The sequence below is a fragment of the Haematobia irritans genome, chromosome 5 (genome assembly GCF_050003625.1).
Source record: "Haematobia irritans isolate KBUSLIRL chromosome 5, ASM5000362v1, whole genome shotgun sequence".
In the NCBI taxonomy this organism is placed as follows: domain Eukaryota; kingdom Metazoa; phylum Arthropoda; class Insecta; order Diptera; family Muscidae; genus Haematobia; species Haematobia irritans.
In genome coordinates this window covers 79046095-79065048 of record NC_134401.1, presented here as the reverse complement: position 1 = coordinate 79065048, position 18954 = coordinate 79046095, and the positions used below count along the sequence as shown (strand labels likewise).

Here is an 18954-nt window from a genome sequence, read left to right as displayed (position 1 = left end):
CGTTATTCATGTGGTACGATTTTTTTCTAATGTAGACTCAAATGAGGATACATACTCAAGAATATACGAGGGCAAATCTAACCTTAGTAAATCTGGAATTAAAATTACAGCGGTAATTTATTGTAAAGTTGCAGACCTAGGCAAGTACATATATTGTACTCGTTCAGATAAACTTACTATATAATATAAAATTCATTGTGATACCACAAAATTCTCTCTCCCTCTCTCTCTCTCTCTCTCTCATCAATGAGTGATATCAGATTCTATATTAAGCTTAATAGTTAAAGACCTCCCTGTTTTAGATAAGTCCTAACGGAGGATCGCATTATGTGTGAAAATCGTTATAAAAGCATTGAAGCACTCAGAAATTTCACGATATTTTTGTGTTTGGCCGAAACTAAGGTATGACTCATGTCCCTTTGAAGTCCTAATATTCATGGTTCCAAAAAATCGATATAAACGTTTCCAAGGAGCATCTGCAGAAGGATAAGGTAGTGATCACTATAAGGAATGTCAATAGCATATAGAATGCTGGTTTAACTTTATGCGTCTTAAGATAGGCCAGATGACTGGTGATTAGATAGGGTCACGGCCTAAAGGAAAAAAAGTTGATGCGGTCACCCCCAGTTTTGTAGCATATTCGAAGACAATTTCAGAACACCAAAACTTTTTTTCCGTGCACCCTACGACCCCCCGAAATACAATTTATTGTGCTGCGTCGTCATTTGAAGTCCGATCGAAAGGAAACGCATATCGTTGTTTGTGGTTGATCAGGGGCTATATTTCGTGCATTGGTTATTTTTACCTCCGACGTCAAATTTGATTTTTAATTTTTTTATTTCGCTTCGTATACCCTTACGATGCCCATTTCTGAGAACCAATATAAAGATCTTAACAAAATATGAAACTTTTACTTTTGAAGTATTTACTTATATTCATAAACAAAAAAGTTACAGAGATTTTAAAAAGTCATTGCTTTTGGCATCATAGGGGTATACGAAGCGAAATAAACAAATTAAAAATCAAATTTGACGTCGGAGTCAAAAATGACCAATGCACGAAATATAGCCTCTGATCAACCACGAACAACGATATGCGTTTCTTTTCGATCGGACTTCAAATGACGACACAGCACAATAAATTGTATTTCGGCGGGTCGTAGGTTGCACGGAAAAAAAGTTTTTGTGTTCTGAAATTGTCTTCGAATATGCTACAAAACTGGGGGGTGACCGCATCAACTTTTTTTCGTGACCCTATCTACTGGTGATAGCAATATCTTAGTAAAAGTGTTCCCTTTTCACCGAGTGACCGAATAACTAACCTCGTTAAGGTAGCGACCCTGCAACCAACCAACTGCAGGTTTCTATAATTTCTGAACACTTCAACTGATAGCTGACATATTTATGCCATTGACAGTTGTTTACAAGCTTACGAAAGCATTTTGATCTATTGCATTCAGAAATAGTGTTATTCATTATGAAATTCATGTGTGGTTGTTTTATATATTGGCTGGAAAGTGTGGTTGTTTTATATATTGGCTGGAAAAACATAAGTGGCTATCGTTAGAGCCCTCCAGCATTTAAATGTGAATAAATCTTTTGTTTTGCCTACCATCACTCGGCAACATTAAATAGATTTCCACAGCGTTGTGATAGGAAACTTATTGAAAAATTAGCCTCACTTAAATTCATTGAAGTTCCAAGAGCAAGAGCTCACCTGTGCACAAAAACAAAAATACAATGGAAAGAACTAAAGAGTTGCTTCGCTTGTACGAAAGTGGCCAATTACCGATATTGGTACGATTTTGACACCTTCAATTGGCAACCAGAACTCACGCCCTGCCGATGATAATGGTGTGGGCTGCCTTAAAGGCCAATGCTGTCTCCTCGCTCGTATTCATCGAACTTGTGGTCACAATAAATGCCTAAAGACAATATTAAAGCCTTGGACACAAGAATATTTGGCCGCATAACAAGGTCAAACTAACAGGACTCAGTACGCGTCCACCAATAATAACTTAAAAAGAGGGTTCCTCGCTTAATTTCTACTATAGCCCACAATAATTGCCCAGAATCTCAATCCGTTGGACTTTTGCGCCTAGACCATTTTGGAGAATAAGGTTGACACTAAAAAATGCGAAAGTTCCGATCATCTCTAGACGGCGCTTCATCGAAAATGTGACCAAAATACGGCAGAGCCACTTTCGTACAGAATGTATGGGCCGTTTGGAGGTCATAATTCGTGCCAGAGGTTGCCAATTTAAAGAAAACTAAAGTGATTCTAAAATTTAACTCAAAAAAAAACCCTCTATTTCACTAAAGCCTATTTAACTTTATTTTAGTTCATTGAATAATTATGTTTGGCGAAAGTTTTCTTTACTCTAATAATTGTTTGCGTACGTCAGTTAAATGAACTAAAAACCGGGAAAAAATCTTACAAAAGAGTTCATTGTTTCCGTAAAATTGTAAATTTTACTGGAAATGCGGCCATCTTGAACTTCTTGCAATTTTGAACTCCATTTTTTTTCCTTTAAACTACAAAATTTTCTTTAACAAGTGAAAAAAATTAGTTATGTCTAATAAATTTTCTTGAATTAGTCGAAAAATATTTAGTTATTTTTCTGATATCGGCGTGATGTCAACGTTTGTAATACTGTTTAGTTATAATTTAACATAAATCTAAAAATAATCTAAATTGACTAAATTTTTTCTTTCTGCTGGGTTCACTGTTTTTTCAGTATTGATATTGTTTCCGGCATTTTTGCTTTTGGACAATAAAATTAAAAAAGAAATGAAAATTAATTTGTCGCATTACAAATTTTGTCAAAATTTTATTTCTATAAAAAATTTATTCGAAATTTTATTACTATAGAAATATTTTTTTCTACAGAAAATTTAGTCAAAATTTTATGTCTATATAAAATTGAGTCAAAATTTTGTTTCTATAGAATATTTTGCAAAATTTTATTTCTATAGAAAATTTTGCAAAATTTTGTTTGTTACACAAAATTTTTTTCAAAATTTAATTTCTATTGATAATTTTATTTCTATAAAAATTTAAGTCAACATTTTATTTCTATAGAAAATTTTGCCAAAATTTTATAGTAACTAATACATTTTTTTATTAGAAAATTTGGTCAAAATTTTATTTCTATAGAAAATTTTGTCAAAATTTTAGTTCTATAGAAAATTTAGTCTAAATTTTGTTTCCGTAGAATGTTTTGCAGAATTTTATTTACTGCACAAAATTTTTTCTAAAATTGTATTTTTATTGATAATTTTTTCAAAATTTTATTTCTATAAGAAAAAATTGTAAAGTTTTATTTCTATAGCAAATTTTCTCAAAATGTTTTTTCTTACTGATGCTCACTGATATTCACTGCTATAAAAAATGTATTCAAAATTTTATTACTATAGAAATATTTTTTTCTATATAAAATTTAGTCAAAATTTCTATAGAAAAAATTTTTTATTTCTATAGAAAATTTTTTTTATAGAAATTTTTCCAAAATTGTATGCTCACTGATACTCATTGCTAAATCGAAAACTTGTGGAAATGACTCAAATTTTCAAATTTTTCATAAATGCATTTTTGCGAAATTGTCTAAACAATTATAAAGATTTCCCAAATAGTGCCCGAGATTTTGTAGAAGTCTGATTTGAGTTTTTATGAAAATGTAGATCTAAATACAAAGTTGTGCAGAGTATATCATAATCGGCCCGCCCGACTTTAGACTTTCCTTGCATTTTTATTTTTTGTTAAAATTGTGTTACGTCCCATAACGTTAGATTTAAATTTTAAGTACTTAGATTTTATAGAAGTATATACAATTTTGTCTAAATCGATTCAGATTCAAATTCATGCATATGGGAATATAAACGTTTATATAGCTCGCAACAAATTTAAAGGATTTGAGATAGTATCAATAATTTTGGTCCACAAATACATATACTGTTGGTATCTTCTCATATTATGATGGGTATTTATATCATTATTTTATTTATTAAACATTGCCCTAAATTTGAAATATAGAGTTCAATTGGCATCTAATGTGCAATTAAGACCTTTTTTTGCACACATAAATAAATACGATACTTTATATCGATCCACTTACGGTACGCCCACAATAGAACTACAAATTAGTGGTATTAAAATGAGATTTAGTTATATTACCCGGAGTCGACTCCGGAGTCGGAGTCGAGCAAAATTGGCTCGACTCCACAGCCCTGCTTGAAACTTTTTAAGCATTTCAATAGAATGAAATATAATGAAATGATTCGTTCAAATCATTCCACTCAGATGTCTTATACTTCTTCGGTTACTGCGAGGCCCATGTTCTATTAAACTCCGTGTTTTCTTCTTAGGTTAATTTGCTTTACATCAAAGGCGAGAACGCCATCTTCAATTACAAGTATATTAAGTTTACTGAAAATAATTTTATAAAGTTTATAAAATTTTGTCAAATTAAACACTTAAATTTAATGAAAATATACTATTTTGTCTATTTTGTTTTAGTAGACGTCTTAGTCTTTGTTATGAAATCTGCAAATATTGTTTCAGTTTTCAGTAATTTAGACAAGACATCATACAGAAGTAAAAATCCATGAGAAAACTTCGGAAGCTTTATAGTTGCTAAACAATGTTTTTTACAGTGCACTTAACATAACCACATACAACAGGAATTTGTTTTTATTGTCTGACTTGTTGTTATGCAAAATTTTATTGCGATTGGTCGAAGCTACCACATTTTTATGTTGTCTCTCGAAATTGATGTGGTCTACAATCATTGATTGCAAATTTTATTTGCTGCACCTTAAACGTAGCAAGCAATTTTCAGTTTGCAGCCGCTTACGGTTCAGCAATTACTAATTTTGTCTATGTGGATAGCAAAGGAATCCTTATAATTATAGTGTCAAGATATTGCCTAGAAATGGGGGCACAGCCGGCCATGGCGATCTAGACGATGTCAGTGAGCATTGCTGGAAAAACAATAATTACTGCATACATGGTCGGTGATGGAAAATTAAAATTTCCATTTTTCTTCAATTTTGCATTTTCAACACAACAATCACAACCCACTGCACAGTGGGTGTGTAATAGAATTTCATTTCAAAATTTCAAATATTTACGCCAGATATAGGATAACTCAAATCATTTCCAATGAATCAGTTATCATCTGTACACTGAAAAAACAGTGAACCCACAAGGGAGAAAACTTTTGGTTAAGTTTAGAAAATTTTGAATATTTTTAGAAAATTTTAACTACACAGTATTACAAACGCTGGCATCACGCCGATATCACAAAAATAAGTAAACATTTTTCGACAAAATCAAGAAAATTTATTAGACATCAATAATGTTTTCCCTTGGTAAAGAACATTTTGTAGTTTGAAGGAAAAAAATGGAGTTCAAAATTGCAAGAATATCTTGAGTGATATACGAAGTTCATGGTGGACGCATTTGTAGTAAAATTTACAAATTTAAAGAAATAATGAACTATTTTGTGAGAAATACGAATTTAGTAAATCTGTATGCTTAATTTGTGTATAATTTTTTCCCGTTTTTTAGTTCATTTAACTCACCTACGCAAAAAATTATTAGACCCAGCAAAAAAAGCGTCGCCAAAAAAGTAGTGAAAATGTTATTTTTGGATCCGGAAGTGGTGCAAAATTGGCGAAGAAGCGATGAATTTAACATTGGCTTGTCATAGGACGGATGTCCACCATTTTCACAACCGTTGCACTGGATTTGCATCACTTCTTAATGTGTGATGCGAATTCAGTGTTTTGGATGTGAATTAAGAAATTTTGTGATATTTTGACGAATAAATATTTTAAATTTTTTTTTTATGAGTTTTAATGCATTCTTACGCTTGTGTGGAACGTTTTGCATCAAATATTTTTAAAAATTCGCAATTTTTCTAGAATGGATTTGGCATTTTTTTCAGAAAAATTTAAATAATTTTTACCATTTTATTAAATCTTAATCTATTTTTAACCTATTTGAAACAAAAAATTTTAAATTTACTATTAAAAATATGGAAAACAGCGAGTTATAAAAAATTGAATTGAAAAAACTTCCTTTGCAGCTAAAATAAAGAACTTCTTTGGGAGGACATTTTTGGAAGTGCTTTTAAAGTTGTGCCTTTAGAAGAACTTCCAAATTTTTTTGCTGAGATAGTAATGTGAACTTTCTCCACACATAATAATTCCATGAACTAAAATAAAATTAAATTGGCTTTAGTGAAATAGAGAGTTCACTTTTTTTGAGTGTAGAGATGGTCCAAAATTGTAAACGTCGAAAATATCTTCTACTGACAGACACAGAGAGAGAAGGTGAGAGAGACGTTCGTCACTGTGGTCACACAATGGACTGAATAGCCTAAGTGAAGCTGAAATATCGGGCTGCCACTATATCTATCCTAACTATAGTCATTTGAAATTAGCATAGATTAGCTGATGCTATGTTCCCACCGACTCGTTTTCCTCATTAGTTTTTCCAAAACATTTCACCGTTCACACCGGGTTGTGATGTTTTAGTTTGACAGTTACCATGGAAACTAGAAATTCACATTTAAGGTGGGTATTAAGTTTGAGTTTAGCCGCTAAAAACGTCATTTTTTCACGATTACTTTTCTTTAATAATCCATTTTAAGGAATACAAACTTTGTGAAAATTTGCTTTGGGCTTTTCCCCATCAAGTTATAATAAAATTTGCAACAAATATGTATAATTTCATGCATTTTTCTTACTGATTTAGTTTTCACTTTAGCGATTTTAGCGGCTAAACTCGAACTTAATACTCACCTTTACTCGAAATTCACATATATGCAACGTATATCCAAATAATTACCGCGAGCGCAAAGGGGAAAAAAATTATGTTATTTTCACATGTCCATGTTCTTAAAAGCCTTTGTTTATTCCTTTTTTTCCTATGAAACTTATTTTAATATTTTGACATATATTTTGAATAGGGTATGTTATTCGGGGTATATTCCAAATTAGGTGGGTTCACATTCTAAAATTGACGTGTTTTGGAGGAAAACTTGTGTTTTGAACTTGTTTTTTAGTATGGCGAAAACGACTCGTTTTGAAGTGCTTATAAAGGGAAAACATTTCAAACCCCAAAACATGCTTGGTGAGAACGCCGTATTAGCTTTGGAAGTAACTTAGGTCAGATTAGATTGAAAAGAGACTTCAGGTTGTCCTGTCTTATGTCGGCCGACATACACCTAAGCCAGTATTCGGCTTGTTGTGCGCTCTATCTTCTTCTTTTTTTCCAGGAACTCTGTGTCTCCAACGACTTTTCTAATTTGTTTACAGTCCATGTTTCTCAACTGGGCCTGTAGGGCAGTGGAAAAGGTAGTGTACCAAAATCTCATCATTCACAAAATACGACCTTCACGCACCATCCTTGGCTGTTCCTATTCGGCGCAGTTGTGTTTGCAATTCTAGGTGTCTGGTCATTATTCCCATGGTCCTTCTGACCGTCGTCCTACTCTCCTTGAGTAATCTCGTTATTCTATAAGTTATTATTATCAAAAAAATGTTCTAAATTTTTAAACTTTTTAAGCCAGGAAGATTCATGTTTATATATGTTAGTTATTATCAGTCCGTTTTTGTATGGTCCTAGTGAAGACATCGTACCAATTTAATTTTTGATCATTTTGATTTGCCTGGAATTCATATTAGCAATAGAAAAGGTTGCAAATTGGCTGTGATGTAATGTTCCAAAAAAATTGGGCAAAATATATACTCAGACACACAGCCCTCAGGCACAGTCCTTTTCTGGCTTTAAATCTTTAATAAGACACAATTTGAAGTTTCATAGAAAAAATATAATATAATTGTATAAATTTTCGGACATCTTTATGAAATATGGCGAACATTTTTGGAATAAAGGTGAGTATAGCCTCTAAGTCCCCATATTTCATGATATTTCTTTAATAATCCATTTTAAAGAATATAAACTTCAGAAAAAATTTCTTTGGGCTATTTCCCCATCAAGCTATAATAAAATTTGCATTAAAGAAGTATAATTTTATATTTTCTTCATTGATTTATTTTTGATTTTAGCGGTTAAACTCGAACTTAGTACCCACCTTATACCATCATAGAATGGTGATCGGGGTATTATAAGGTTGTCATTACGTTTGTAACATATCGAAATATCGATTTCCAACTATATAAAGTATTTATATATTCTTGATCAGGGAGAAGTTCTAAGACAATATAACCATATCAGTCTGTCCGTATGTCTGTTGTAATCAAGCTACAGCTTTCAATAATCGTCCTGCAATTTGGCACAGATTCGTTTTTTTGTTTGCAGGCAGTTCGAAGATGCCCAAGACCCCCGATTTGGGGTCTTGGGCTCCTAGAAACCGTATTTTTTATCTGATACCGTATTTTCAATCCGATTTTCCGAAATTGGAAATCTATAGGTATTTTAACATAAGACCATAAAAAGGTGTGGCGAAAATGGTGAGTATCGGTCCATGTTTTGATATAGCATCCATGTAAACCGACCCTCTGAGTTTGGGTCTTGGGCTTTGCCTGAAATTGGAAATCTAGAGGTATTTTAGGAAATTAAAATGGGGTGTATCGGCCCATGTTTTGGTATAGCCCCCATATAGACTGATCTCCCGATTTTACTTCTTGGCCTTATATAAGCCTTATTTTCTATTCGATTTGCCTGAAATTGGAAATCTAGACGTATTTTAGGACCACGAAAAATAGGTGTGGTGAAAATAGTGAGTACGGTCCATGATTTGGTATATGAAAGTAAAATTTCCAGATTTTACTGTTTCTAATCATTTGAATAATGGAGGTAAAAATCTATAGACTTTAGATGTCAAATCAAGGAGTTACTTAATCTTTTCTATACACGTAAAAAATAATTCTTTCCTGCCAAACGAAATTTTAGACAAACAAAGATCGTTTCTCATTTGCTTTTCGCTGTAAAAAAAAAACAATTTCATAAAGACTAACTCAAAAAAAAACAATCTTTTCTGGGTAATTTCATTTTCCCTCACACCTTTCTCACTCCCACGAAGTTTTCTTAGTTTAGCACCTTTTTCAGTAATACAAACAATGTAGAAGGAATTATTCGATTTTATAAATTTTTTAAAATTTACCTTTCTCCTGGACGGAGAATCGAACCGCGGACCATGCAATTTGTAAGCCAACAGACACACTATCCACTGGGCTACGTAGCTGTTTTTGTCATCAATAGCCAATTATCGTTATAAGTTAAATTTATATAGCATAGTTTACGGGCCCACGAGCCGATTAATCAAATTTTATTTAACAGAAACATACATTTAGTTGGACACCGTGGAGCAGTGGTTGGTACGTTCGCCTTGCATACCAAGGGTCCTGGGTTCGATCTCTGCTTCGGCCGAACACCAAAAAGTTTACTTATATTCCATGTACAAGTATGTTTGGAAGATTCCGAAAAGATGTTCAAAATTACATACTATTATAACATATTAAATTTTTACTGCGAAACTGTAAAATGTGTCTTATTAAAGACTTAAAGTCACAAAAGAACAGTGCTTGATATAAACGAAATGGACTGTGTTGTTGGTTCAAAAATATTTTTTTTTATTGAAAAAATAAAAATTTTGTAACAAACGAATTTTTTTTGGTTATAAAAGTTTGAAATTTTTGAAGAAATTCAAAAAACTCTAACAAAAGAAAAACGTTTTCGGTACACGTTTTCCAAACGTTTTTTTTTTCTTTGCGTGTATATTATCAAGTATCCCGCTACTACGAAGAGTTTTCAAGGGGAACCATTATATTTACTTGTTATTTCTAATTATTTCTAATTATGGTTACAGTGCATAGTTCAGTTATCATACACTTCCTAGCCTTTCATATTGATTCATAAGTGACCTAGAAAAAAGCAACTCTTCTTCACTATTCCAAACTTATGTTTGTGTATTGGCAGCAGATAACATTTCTTTTTCAACTACTGTGGAACTGATTTTATTTCATCCAACTTGTGGTCCATTGTGCTAGGATGAAAGGAAACGAAATTATATGCAATTTAAGTGAATCGAATTCTCAATTCTGTGCAATCTGTACTTTCAACTTTCCATGAATGAATACTGAGAGAGAGGATATTCGTAAGGAATTTGCCCAATTCTCGTGTTTCATTTAAAACAAAGACCATAGGTACCTTACAATCGCATTCATCAGAACTACAGATAGCCAGAAATCAACAATGATTGATAGGTAATTCAGTCGGCATGGTCTGGATGGCACAGCATGGCATCTATTACTCGTCTTCGTCTTTTGATGAAGATTGAAGTTCTCTGTGCTTGTGATGAACTTTAGATTTGTGTCCATACAAACACAGATTGAAGTGTGAGTGCGTTTTATGTTTGTGTTATAAATCCTGCATGCAGACAGATTTGATTTCCATATACGAGTACATGTTTGCCACCAAAATTAAGCTAAGCAGAACCACAGTTGCCAGATGTTCAAATTTTCCTCAAAACGGTAAAACGACTCAGGAGAAAATTCTCTAAAATGATACTGTAATAAGGACTCTACCGGAAATGAATTAACCCTAGGATCGGTACACTCAAAATAATATCGTTTCTCATTTGCTTTTCGCTCTAAGGAAGTTTGTTTGGAAGAAAAGTATATACATACTTTATATGACAAACAGGATGTAAAATAAAATTCATAATGGCTAACTCAAAAAAGTGTTATTTTTAGTTTTCTGTCTAATTGCATCTTCCCTCGCATCTTTCCTTGCATCTTTCTCACTTCCACGAGGTTTATTTAGTTATTAGCACCTTTTTCTGTAATACATTGTAAAATCTTCTACATTGTTTGTACTCTCAATTTTAAAAATTTTTTAAATTTTACCTTTTGCCTGCACGGAAAATCATCATAGAACAAGCAACGCATGCAGTCAAGCAGTTATTTTACAGAGCATAGTTTTGGGCGCCCACGAGCCGCTGTAAAGAAACTTTATTTAACAGAAATATTCCTTTACTTGGCCACTTTCGAAGAAATTCATAAAACTGAAACAAAAGAACATGGTTTGCGATACACGTTTTTTTACTCTGCATGTAGATATGGGCCAGTCCCACTTTATTGATAGGGTAATTTTAGAGTTTAGAACACGACTTGGACTCATACCAAAGGACATGTTCTGGGGCAACTCAGTAGGACAACCCTATGGAACAAGTCTGGGACAACCTCTTAAGAATCGGTTTCATTTTAAGAATACGAATCGTACCAAAGAGGAAAAACTTTTGGAATACTCGTATGTTGAAAAATAGATTATTCTGATAATTGTACTTCAGTAAATGTGTTACCAAAGTAATTTTAATATGAAGAATGTATAGAAAATAATAAATTATAGGAAATTTTAAAACTTACGATAAACTGACGCATCGGTACCAGTTCAATGATATGTCAGCCAGTGGCAATTTGCAACAATTTCCCGTAAGCGAATTACTATAGAACTTCCCTAGTTCGGCCAGATACATATATATATATATTCGACCTTTGTCCGGATTACTCCTTTTTTTTTTTGGACTGCAGTTCAAACAAATTTAAAGTATCTAGTTGGTTGAGGTTTTACAAAAAGATTTCGTTAGACAAATATTTCTGCATTTTGATTTAACAAGACTGAATATCGTCTTCAGAAAAAAATGAATTTAGCTTATGATAATTGTGTTTCAGGTGCTGAAGTCTATATTGGGTTGTTAAGTACACAGAGAATACAGATTGGTTGTGACAATCGAATTTATTGCCAACCTCCTTTTGGCAGTTGTAGCAACTACCAGTTGGCAGTTGTGTCACCCGACTGATTCGGTCGGCACAACTAATATCTCATATGGTGTTGGTTGGGTCTGCCGACGACATCGGTTATAGCTACCTTCATCATACGGTTCTGTTGCCCGACATTAATATTACTCCTGACTGAATTAAAAACCAATTCCTTCCCAATCAAATATTATATTTTATTTTATTTAAATATATGTATAGTATAAATCTAAAAACAATGTATTTGATATCAAATCATGAAAATGGCTCGATTATGTTCGTTATAAATCAGCTCGTATACCCTTCGCCATGAATTGGAAATCACCCTATGCGGCAAAAATCAAGAACATGTGGTCAAGGAGTGCAACTATTTAAATGATATGGACGAAAAATGGTGAAATCCGTACTATTGGCACTGTTGCAGATTACAAATGTTTACAGACCACCCCATTGGTGGACATGACATATTAATACTTGATATAATCTTAACGTAAAAATGTCGGTTGAAATGGTTCAGAAGTAAAATCTGAAATTTTGCCGACTTCACCAGCCAAGGCCGTAGCCAGGATTTTAATTCGGGGGGAGTTCAACTTAAAAAAAAAAATATTCATATAATCTCATGTGTAGAAAATTTTATTTATGCATAGGTATGTATACAATATTTTTATATCCTAAACTACATAGGGGTTATTATACCCTAAACCAAAAAATGTGCCTACCAGAAATATTGATTTTAGACCCCATAAAATATATAACGATCGACTCAGAATCACCTCCTGAGTCGATCTAGCGCTTGGTGTCCATCCGTCTGTCCATGTATTTGTTGTTCACAGGATTCCGGTCGCAATTATTAACCGATTTTGATGAAATTTGGTACAGGGAGTTTTTTGGCACAAGGACTAACGCTATTGAATTTGAAAGAAATCGGATCAAATTTAGATATAGCTCCCATATATGTTTCGCCCGATTTCGACAAATGGGGTCACGTTGTGCTTTTCTTTCAAACGGATCGTCACCAAATTTGGCAAAAGGTAATCTCTTTTACCGCCCTTCAAGTCTGCAAAATTTCATCCAAATCGGTTCAGATTTAGATATAGCTCTCATATATATGTATCGCCCGATTTTCCCAAATTTGGCCACAAAACCCTAATTTATCAACCGATCTTACTCAAAGTTAGCTAAATGTAATCTTCCATAGCATTAACTATATGTGTAAAAAATCATCGAAATCGGTTCAGATTTAGCTACAGCTCCCATATATATGTACCGCCCGATTTTTCTAAATTCGGCCATAAAACCCTTATTTATCAACCGATCTTACTCAAAGTTTGCTAAATGTAATCTTCTATAGCACTAACTATATGTGCGAAATATCATCGAAATCGGTTCAGATTTAGATATAGCTCGCATATATATGTATAGCCCGATTTTCCCAAATTTGGCCATAGAACCCTTATTTACTAACCGATCTTACTCAAAGTTGGCTAGATCCAGTCCACTATAGTACTAACGGTATTTGCAAAATTTCATCAAAATCGGTTCAGATGTAGATATAGCTCCCATATATGTATCGCCCGATTTTGAAAAATTCACCCCTAATAACCTTATTTTTGACCGTAGAGGCCTCATTTCTTAACTGATATTTCTCAAATTTTGAACAAGGTAACCTTTTGTGATATTAATCAAACCCGCAAAATATTATGCAAATTGGTTCAGATTTAAATATAGCTTCCATATATATACATCGCTCTATTTTCCCTAATTTGGCCATAGTACTCTTATTTATTAACCAATGTTACTCAAATTTTAAATTTTGATGTACTACCCGATCGTATTTATACGTACTTGTAGCTCTTACATAAGAATATTGCTCGATTTTTACAAATTTGGAGTTATTACCCACACTAATTGAACGATTTTCTCTTTTTTAATAATGGGCTCAATATTAGTGGCATACTAACTCTTTTGGTGCAAAATAAACTATAGCTCCTAATATTAGACATTTCTGCTCAGATTGTGACACGACACCCATAAACATGTACCCCCCTTTATGTTCTCCAAAACCTATTCCAATGATACCCCACAAATGCTTATGTTTACTAATTCAGTAGGGGTGGTTTAGGGTATGATATAGTCGGCCCCGTCCGACTTTCTACTTTACTCACGGGAGCCACCGTGGTGCAATGGTTAGCATGCCCGCCTTGCATACACAAGGTCGTGGGTTCGATTCCTGCTTCGACCTAACACCAAAAAAAGCTTTTCAGCGGTGGATTATCCCACCTCAGTAATGCTGGTGACATTTCTGAGGGTTTCAAAGCTTCTCTAAGTGGTTTCACTGCAATGTGGAACGCCGTTCGGACTCGGCTATAAAAAGGAGGTCCCTTGTCATTGAGCTTAACATGGAATCGGGCAGCACTCAGTGATAAGAGAGAAGTTCACCAATGTGGTATCACAATGGACTGAATAGTCTAAGTGAGCCTGATACATCGATGAACCGACATTAATGCCAATCCTTTGAGACTACTCTCGCTACTCGAATTTCTTAGATACGTCTTTAATCTCTTCATTGTTGAAAATGAACGTTCGGATGAGCACGTAGTAACTGCAGGGATGGAAAATGCAGTACTATAGTACTTTTTTCAAACCTTTTTCACCCCGGTCAGTACCGTAGTACCCCCGCGAATGATTTAGTACCTTTTGTGTAGACATTTTTGAGTCGATATCAGATTTATGGTACAATAGCTTTGACAAAATATTTTAATATTTTGAGAAAGTCTTTATCAACCTTATTTGCTAATAGTCTTTTACAAATATGGCAAAACAGACATGTTCATGTGGGAAGAAAATCTCGATTTTGTAAGACATAGTCAAAAACAGGATTTTATTGAACTTCAAGAAAGTTTTAGTCGAAAAAAGAATGCGATTCTATATTATCGATTTTTTATTTCGGTAGAAAATGTTGTCAAAATTTTATTTCTATATAGAATTTTTGCAAAAGTTTATTTTTATAGAAAATTTTGTCAAAATTTTATATCAATTGAAAATTTTGTCAAAATTTTATTTCAATTGAAAATTTTGTAAAAATTTTATTTCTATAGAAAATTTTGTCAAAATTTTATTTTCTTTAAAATTCAGTCTCTCGACAATAATCTTTCCGCTCAAAAAATACCTTTTTTGTACTTTCTTAAAAATTGTATTTTCCATCCCTGAGTAACTGGCAAAGTGACCAAAATTTTTAAAAGAATATGCACGTTTGGAAATATCTCTTTATTGCTTCCATCGCTGAATTAGGCAGGTTTTTTCGCAGGTTTTGCGCCATTTCATTTACACTTGTGTGTTTGGCTGTTTCGTTGTTGTTGCTATGGCCAAACAAAGCGAGTCATGTTCACAAAAAGAACAACAAACACACATAAAAAGCAGAAATACATTTTCCAAAAATGAAATTTGTGGTGCGAGAACAAAAATAATTTTTTTTTTCGACCGTCGTTTGACGGGCTTTTCAACTAGTATTCTAGGATTTGTGCAAGTTTTATAGGTAAGCGTTTTTCAAAATAAAACCTCCAGCTTTTCTTCAACATCTTCGATAAGATTTTTCTATGCAGCTAAAAATATATATTTATTTATATAAAAATATTCATTCATTTCGGGGGGGGTTTGATCCCCCTCACCCCCCCCCCCTGAATACGGCTTTGTCACCAGCTATCGAGAAAGTTCATATTTCTTTTCTAAAAAAATGTATTTCAGTTATCAACCTCTCAGGCCAGTATTTTACTAAATTAAAAGAAAAAGGTTTTGGTTAATTGATCGAATTAAAGACTAGACGATGCTAGGGATAAATACCTGTCGAAACTGTATCGATTGGTACATACAACTGGTACCTCGGAGCACAAAGGGCGTTTTCCCATGTAATAGCAATAACAAACATATTGAATTAGAATATGGCATATATCCCAATCCATTTTGGAACATACTCGTTTAAGTTAATCTGTATCCAATCTGTACCGTTTTTGTTTGTAGAATTACAGGGTTACATTTTCCATCTTATCTTGATTTCCCTGTATATTTGACTCCTTGACCATTGATTCTGATCCAATCTATTTCCTCCCAAGTTCTTCAGATAATTTGGTAGATGTTTCTATAGAAGATTTAAGAAATTGCCGCTGCTGAGAATTCTCCGTTTTAATTTGAAATCGTCTGTTTTGACATGAAATTAATATATTAATAGAAATGACATTTGTAAAATAATTCAAATTATATTCGGTTGTGAAAACCATCCGTAAGTGCTGATAACTAAGTGATGTTGATACAATTGATATTTAATTATAAATGCAGAATGTTCATTACTTCAACCGATTTCCAAACAATCTCTTCTCTGTGTGTAAAGTCTCCAAAATATTAATCATAAGACACATCTGCGTTATATATTTGATCTTCACAAGATTGATAACTTTGGCTCGACTGTTTTCGAAAGTCTTGCCTTAAACGACACAAACAAACAAATATTTCTGCTTGGATTACAGAGGAAAAAGTTTAAAAGTGAGAGAGGCTATACTGCACACAAAATTTTTTTTCTGATTCAATCACAAAATTTATTTATCCAATTAATTTTTAATTGAAATGTCTTCAATCACAGAAATGATAGTATCAATTAAAAAATTAATTAATCCAATTAAAAAATTAATTGATCCAATTAAAAAAATAATTGCTTGATTTTTGTTTCAATTAAAAAATTTGTTGAATCAATTAAATTTTCAATTGAATATTTTTTAAAACTCAATTAAGACTTTAATTGGAAAAATTGTCGTGAAATTTTTTTCTGTGTGTAATTAAAATTTGTAGCACTAATCCCTTTCAGAGACCCAGAAAGGGGTCTCTCGCATACGTAGAGAAGGAATATGGTTACCTCAAACATGTATCAGGAGCATAATTTTATTTTTGGACATGTTTGTTCCATGTTCCGATGGTGTAAACTTTTTGAATCTTAACTACAAGGCTAAAAATTTTTTATCTGAAACAAAGTATAATATCCACTTGAAGTCGAGTATGTATTTGAAAACTTAAGTTGTCGTTAACACGTTTTTAATAGACTAATAGTACATGATGAAAAACGCAGAAAACAATAATTTTCCTCATAGCATCAAATATGCAAAACTCAATATTCAATACCAAACTCATTAGTGTTAAGACCAAATCTTTGGAACCGAGCAAGCTTTTTTCAGTGTATGACACTTTGGATTCGCGTTAGCCCACTTTACACTTTGCCCAGACGAAATAGAATCAGAATCCGATAAAAGCCTAGCAAGAAAGCTATATATTTCGAACGTGATGCTTCAGATCTATTTCTGAAAAAATACAAAAATTGAATTATTGTAATCATTTGTACATATAGACTAACTTTTGGAAATTGTTAAATCCAAACAAAGTCCTTTTATATACTCCGAATATGGAATTGAAAATTTCATTTATAAAATGAAAGCGATAGATATGTATCGTTCAAAAATAAATTTAAAATTGATGTAAAGGGTGATTCTTTTGAGGTTAGGATTTTCATGCATTAGTATTTGACAGATCACGTGGGATTTCAGACATGGTGTCAAAGAGAAAGATGCTCAGTATGCTTTGACATTTCATCATGAATAGACTTACTAACGAGCAACGCTTGCAAATCATTGAATTTTATTACCAAAATCAGTGTTCGGTTCGAAATGTGTTTCGCGCTTTACGTCCGATTTATGGTCTACATAATCGACCAAGTGAGCAAACAATTCATGCGATTGTGACCAAGTTTCGCACTCAGTTTACTTTATTGGACATTAAACCAACCACACGAATGCGTACAGTGCGTACAGAAGAGAATATTGCGTCTGTTTCTGAGAGTGTTGCTGAAGACCGTGAAATGTCGATTCGTCGCCGTTCGCAGCAATTGGGTTTGTGTTATTCGACCACATGGAAGATTTTACGCAAAGATCTTGGTGTAAAACCGTATAAAATACAGCTCGTGCAAGAACTGAAGCCGAACGATCTGCCACAACGTCGAATTTTCAGTGAATGGGCCCTAGAAAAGTTGGCAGAAAATCCGCTTTTTTATCGACAAATTTTGTTCAGCGATGAGGCTCATTTCTGGTTGAATGGCTACGTAAATAAGCAAACTTGCCGCATTTGGAGTGAAGAGCAACCAGAAGCCGTTCAAGAACTGCCCATGCATCCCGAAAAATGCACTGTTTGGTGTGGTTTGTACGCTGGTGGAATCATTGGACCGTATTTTTTCAAAGATGCTGTTGGACGCAACGTTACGGTGAATGGCGATCGCTATCGTTCGATGCTAACAAACTTTTTGTTGCCAAAAATGGAAGAACTGAACTTGGTTGACATGTGGTTTCAACAAGATGGCGCTACATGCCACACAGCTCGCGATTCTATGGCCATTTTGAGGGAAAACTTCGGAGAACAATTCATCTCAAGAAATAGACCGGTAAGTTGGCCACCAAGATCATGCGATTTGACGCCTTTAGACTATTTTTTGTGGGGCTACGTCAAGTCTAAAGTCTACAGAAATAAGCCAGCAACTATTCCAGCTTTGGAAGACAACATTTCCGAAGAAATTCGGGCTATTCCGGCCGAAATGCTCGAAAAAGTTGCCCAAAATTGGACTTTCCGAATGGACCACCTAAGACGCAGCCGCGGTCAACATTTAAATGAAATTATCTTCAAAAAGTAAATGTCATGGACCAATCTAACGTTTCAAATAAAGAACCGATGAGATTTTGCAAATTTTATGCGTTTTTTTTTAAAAAAAAGTTATCAAGCTCTTAACAAATCACTCTTTATTTCGTCATATTAATGAAATATTTTCCTTAATAATACGAATGGGTCTTTGAGTATTTCTGTCTGTCCATGTGACAATAGGCACATGTTTCCCTGTGCACCTTGAATAACAAACGGTAAAAAAAATTGAACTGGAAAATTGTCCGGTGGGCAAACCTTAAGTTGGGTTTTTATTATACAACATTTACGATCTTTTAGCAGAAAAGTTCACAATTTCGTTGTGAATAATAAACATAGAGTGGGTGAGTTAAGTCGGAGTTTTTTTATATATGTATGTATTCGCAAGAATATGTTATTAGAGTACATTTTTAATCTTTAGTGAAAATGCATCGGGAAGTGAACT

The 18954-nt window shown here is 33.4% G+C and overlaps 1 protein-coding gene across 2 annotated transcripts in view; it reads left to right on the top strand.

Moving 5' to 3' along the window:
* Positions 1-18954, top strand: part of Fs (Follistatin) — a 223662-nt gene that overhangs the window by 106235 nt on the left and 98473 nt on the right. The gene's annotated exons all lie outside the window — the stretch shown is intronic.